Source organism: Sus scrofa, chromosome 1 (assembly GCF_054392235.1).
Source record: "Sus scrofa isolate SSC_HxYL_T2T_F1_AM1 chromosome 1, Sscrofa_HxYL_maternal_Yorkshire_Landrace_v2.0, whole genome shotgun sequence".
Classification (NCBI taxonomy): domain Eukaryota; kingdom Metazoa; phylum Chordata; class Mammalia; order Artiodactyla; family Suidae; genus Sus; species Sus scrofa.
In genome coordinates this window covers 275,172,127-275,178,126 of record NC_139383.1, presented here as the reverse complement: position 1 = coordinate 275,178,126, position 6,000 = coordinate 275,172,127, and the positions used below count along the sequence as shown (strand labels likewise).

At 38.4% G+C, this 6,000-nt stretch overlaps 1 pseudogene; it reads right to left on the bottom strand.

The window, feature by feature from the left end:
- Nucleotides 1–789: 789 nt before the first annotated feature.
- On the bottom strand, nucleotides 790–1,725 carry LOC110258948 (olfactory receptor 1J4-like; annotated as a pseudogene).
- Between the last annotated feature and the right edge of the window lie 4,275 nt (nucleotides 1,726–6,000).

The window sequence follows — 6,000 nt, the reverse complement described above, 5'->3', positions numbered from 1 at the left end:
TATGAGGTAAAACAACCTTAAAATATAAATATATACTACATACTATATAAAAGATCTAGGAGTTCCCGTTGTGGCTCAGTGGTTAATGAATCTGACTAGGAAAATGAGGTTGTGGGTTTGAGTCCTGGCCTTGCTCAGTGGGTTAAGGGTCTGGCATTGCCATTTGCTGTGGTATAGGTCACAGATGCAGCTCAGATCTGGAATTTCTGTGGCTGTGGCAAAGGCTGGTAGTTACAGGTCCAATTAGACCCCTAGCATGGGAACCTCCATATGCCACAGGTGAAGCCCTAGAAAATACAAAAAAGACAAAAATAAATAAATAAAAGATCACTTTGCACTACACTTCAAACTAACACAAAATTGTATGTCAAAATACTTAAAATTAATTACATAATTAATCAATTAATCAATTGAAAAAATAATGCCCAAAAATAAACCACAATAAACTTAATATATATATATGTAATTTAAAAAGCTGTAAAAAAGCCAAATGGAATAATTATACAACATATTAAAAAATAAAATTTAAACATATTTACACATATACCCAAAGGAGTTTGGTGCATTGAAGACCACAGGTTGAATGTGTGTTATGAGAAACGTCATATTTAGGGTTATGGAAAAATAAATTCACAAGAGATAGGACTAAAGGGAAATAGATTGCTCCAATAAAAATAACTATTTAAAGGACAGGGAGGAAAGTGCTAGAGACATGTGTGAACAACACACAACTTTTAAAGGCTTTACTAACAAGGTCAGTGAGTAAATAAGAATGTGGTTAGGTGATTATCAGTTAGCAAAAAGATAACTGTTTCTGAAAAGTATCTGCAGAGCCAAAGTCATGTCTCTGTTTCACAGGTTGTAGATGAAAGTGTTCAGCATGGGGGTGACCACCGTGTACAACAAGGAACAATGATGTCTTTATAATGGGACTGGCCTGTTGAAGAGGGAAGGTACAGTGCCATAATTTTCCCATAGAATAAAGACACCACAGAGAGGTGGGAGTCACAGGTGGACAAGGCTTTGCAGATCCTTTTTGTAGAGGGGATCCTCATGATGGAGACCCCAGTGTGACCATAAGAGACCAGGATGCAACTCAGTGGAAAAATGAAAACTGCAGTCACTAGAGTGAATATGACCAGCTCAAGAGAGGGGCATCTGAGCACGACAGCTTAAGCAGGGAAGCAAGGTCACAGAAGAAGTGGGGGATGATGTTGTCAGCACAGAAGTATAGTCGAGCCAGGAGAAGGGTGTGGGTCAGGGCACTGACACAGGAGAGGAGCCAGGATCCAGCTGAAAAGCAAAGACACAGCTCTTCTTTCATGATGATGGCATAGCATAGAGGATGATAAATAGCCACATACCTGTCATAGGCCATCACTGCAAGAAGATTATCAATGCAAGCAAAAAGTAAGAAAAATACATCTGTGTTACACACCCTGCATAGGTAATTGATTCATCCTGAGTCCGCAGGTTCATCAGCATCTTACTGAGAGTGACAGATGGATAGGAAACCTGCATGAGGTCCAAATAGCAGAGGAAGAAGTACATGGGGGTGTGGAGGCCAGGGTCCAGCCTGACAAGCAGGATTATGAGCAGGTTCCACAGCACTGTGGTCAGGTACATGGCCAGGAACAGGGCAAAGAACATGTCCCATTGCTCTTGTCAAATGGGGAGCCTCAGAAGGAAGAACTCAGACATGTTGCTCTGGTTCTCCCTCCTCATGCCACTTTAATCTCGTTTGGGAATGAAGAGACATCAGAAATTCTGGAACTTAGAAGTACTGAGCATTGCAGTTATCACATGATCAGCTGATTTCTCAGAGTGACTGTGTCAGTTTATAGACAGATCTCACTGCACTGCACTCACACACTGATGCCTCCCTCATCCAGTCTGGTGAGAGGAACACAATGTGATTTGTCTGAACTCTGATACAGTCTTATGGAGAAAGTATATGACTTCAATCAAACCCTTCATTGGAAATAAGGAACTGCTCATTCTCTTTTTTACAAAGTGGAGACATAATGATAGATAGGGAGGGAGTAATAAATAAGACACAGAAACTTTCATGGATCTATTGTCAGATTGCTTATGTTCTTGTGTCTGTCTAACACACACAAACACACACACACTCACACACACCACTTAAAATGTTGTTCATAAGATTAATGTACTATGTACAAGATAAAGTGATTGGAATAAAATCTTATTTTATCATTACAATGAATGTAAGAAATACAATATAAAGACAGAAGAAAGAAGGAAAGAAAGAAAAAGAGGAATAAGAGAAGGAAGGAGGTAGGAAATAATGTTGATGGAAGGGGGAGGGAGGAAGAAATGAAAAGAGAAACATTAGGAAAGTTCCTTAAAAAAATTAATAGAATTTTCATATGATTAAGGAATTTTACTTCTGCTCATATAGCCAGAATAATTGAGAGCAGGGGCCAAAATATATTTATACACCCAAATTTAAAACAGCATTATTCACAGTAGTCACAAGATTGAAATATCTGATGACTTTTAGCAAATGATGGAATAAATAAAATGTGGTCTATACACAGAGTGGAATAGTATTCAGCCTTAAACATGAAAGATATCCTGATACAGCCACAACATGAATGGACCTTGAAGGCAGTATGCTAAGAAAAATCATGCAATCACAAAATTGTAAATACCATAAGATTCCATTCATATGAGACTCCTAGAATAATCAAATTAATAAAGACAAAAAAAATGGAAGGGTGACTGCCAAGTGCTGGTATGTGGAGGATAATGAGTTATTGTTCAGTGAGTACAGAGTTTCCATTTGCAAAGATTAAAAAATTCTGGAAGTGGTTGGTGGTGATGGTTGTACAACAACATGAATTACTTATTTCCACATAAATGTACACAATAATTATTGAAATGTTATATTTTGTGACATTTTCCACAATAATTTTTTTACAGAAATAAAATCTGTTTGATAATTTTATTTATTTATTTAATTATTTATTTATTTATTTTTTTAATATTTTTTTTATTTTCCCACTGTACAGCAAGGGGGTCAGGTTATCCTTACATGTATACATTACAATTACATTTTTTCACCCACCCTTTCTTCTGTTGCAACATGAGTATCTAGACAAAGTTCTCAATGCTATTCAGCAGGATCTCCTTGTAAATCTATTCTAAGTTGTGTCTGATAAGCCCAAGCTCCCGATCCCTCCCACTCCCTCCCCCTCCCATCAGGCAGCCACAAGTCTCTTCTCCAAGTCCATGATTTTATATTTATATTGCACAATAAATTTTTTAATTTAGAAAATATATCATGAGTCAATATATACTGACTATAAATAGCAATCAACAGGAGAGTGACCCCAAAATTAATCAGCTCATTATTTTGTGCAGGATGAGTAAGCAGACATCATGAACTAAAGTTGACACATATATAGGAGGCCATCAAGAAAGATCAGGTACCTACCTGAAAATGTGTGTTTACTTCTAAGGACATGCTCTCACATCCAGAAAACTACACTGGCCTTGACCACAGGTGCCGCTTGAAGATTTGTAGGTCCACAGCATTTGACTCATTGCATTTTAAAAATTTTTCCAAGAAATATCTTCTTTCATATTTGCCATTGTCTCTCTATCTCTCCCCTTACATCAGCAGGAATTTAAAATGGCTCAGTTCTGAGCATACAGGAAATGGAAGGGACATGATAATTTTCCTGATGAGGTTACCTGAGAGCCAAGATATTACAGATGCTGTTGACCAAGGACCTATATCAGAATTCACAGTCATCTCATTAACTAGAGAAGGTTCTAAAATTGACCCCATTCTGTTCCCCAGAGTGGAAATGTGGAAATCATTAAACATCAATGAAGAACTTTGCAAAAAGTTCAACAGCCTTCAAACCATCTGGATAAAGCACTGCCAACTTAACATAAAGAGGACTTTCTTTGCTGCCTGTTTATGTCTAGAACTGAGGCAAAGGAAGACTCAGGCTGTGAGGCTATCTGACCAGGTCAAATGCATACACATATTTCCCAGGCCCTCACATGGCCCTCTCTGCTCTACAGCCACCCAAGAGAGGAGAAGGAGATTGTAAGTGTGTTATACACAGAAACAGACACTCAGCATGAAACGTAGTGACCCAAAAACAAAATGCCAGGTGTTGTTTTTGGCCCTCTGTAATCCAAACTCATCCTATTCAGAACTGAGGTTTGTTTGGATTCATACCAACTTACTTAAATTTTAAAATAGAATATTTTGGAATTCCCATTCTTGTGCAATGGAAATGAATCTGACTAGGAACCATGAGATTGCAGGTTTGATCCATGGCCTTGCAAAGTGGGTTAAGGATCTGGCATTGCTGTGAGCTGTGGTATAGTTCACAGATATGGCTTGCATCTGGCATTGCTGTGGCTCTGGCATAGGCTGGCAGCTACAGCTCCGCTTATACCCCTGGCCTGGGAACATCCTTATGCTGTGGGTGTGGTCCTAAAAGGACAAATGACAAAAAAAATTAAAAAAAAACTTAAAATGGAATATTTTGTCAACCTCAATTTATAAAAAATGGAATCAAGAACCCTTCTACACTGTTGGTGGTGATGTAAAATGGTGTGGCCATTTTGGAAAACTGTATGGAGATTTCCCTAGACATTAAAAATAGAACTACCACATGATACAGTAATCCCACTTTTGGGTGTAGACCAGAAAGAACTGGAATCAGGATCTCAGAGATATATCTACTCTCCCATTTTCATTGCAGCTCTGTGAACAATAGATAAGCTATGGAAACAAGTCCCATGTTCATTGAAAGATGAATGGGTAAATGTGGCACATACACACAATAGATTATAATTTTCACTTAAAAAATGGAAATCCTGCCATTTCTGACAAGATGGATGAAATAGGGAATATTATGCTAAGTGAAATAAGCCAGTCCTACTGCATAATTTCACTTTGAGAAACTCATATAAGGATAGAATAAATGGCAGTCTCCAAGGGCTAGGGGGAAGGAGAAATGCAATGTGGTATTTAGTTGAAATAAAGTTTCAGTTATGCAAGATCAATTAGTTCTAGAGACGTGCTCTATAGCATATGCCTAGAATCAGAAAGACTACACTATGCACCAAAAAATTCTTCAAAAGAAAAGATCTCATATTAAGTTTACTTACCACATAAAAAAGACACAAGGAAATTTTGACAGGAGACAGATATGTTGATGACCTTGATTGTGGTGGTAGCTTCACAAGTGTGTACACATGTCCAAACTCCTCAAATTATATACATTACATAAAGGCAGATTTTGTCTATCAATTTCACCTCACAAGCTGTTTTAAAAAATATGCAAAACTGACATCTGGTCACCTACACAATTCACAAACCACACACACTCACACAAACAGAAACTCCACAACACACACTAAGAAACATGTGTGGTCAAACCCAACACACAGGGAGTTCCCGTCGTGGTGCAGTGGTTAACGAATCTGACTAGGAACCATGAGGTTGCGGGTTCGGTCCCTGTCCTTGCTCAGTGTGTTAACAATCGGGCATTGCCGTGAGCTGTGGTGTAGGTTGCAGACACGGCTCGGATCCTGCGTTGCTGTGGCTCTGGTGTAGGCCGGTGGCTACAGCTCTGATTGGACCCCTAGCCTCGGAACCTCCATATGCCATGGGAGCAGCCCAAGAAATAGCAAAAAGACAAAAAAAAAAAAAAAAAAAAAAAAAAAAAAAACACAAATAACATAAATAGAAGCAACATGCTCAAAGCAACCCAAGCACACACACACATGTATTGCAGATTTCCAGCTTCCATGGTCTATTATTAGCACTGTACAATAGGACTTTCCACAACCATGGAAATGCTTTATAGATAAGTGGTCCAATACAGCAGCGCAAGTTTCATGTGACTACTGGAGACTTGAAATGTAGTTAGTACAATTGAGGGACTCAAATTTTAATTTCAGGTCAGTTTTTAATTTTCATGTTACAGCCACTTGAGGTTGGTGGCA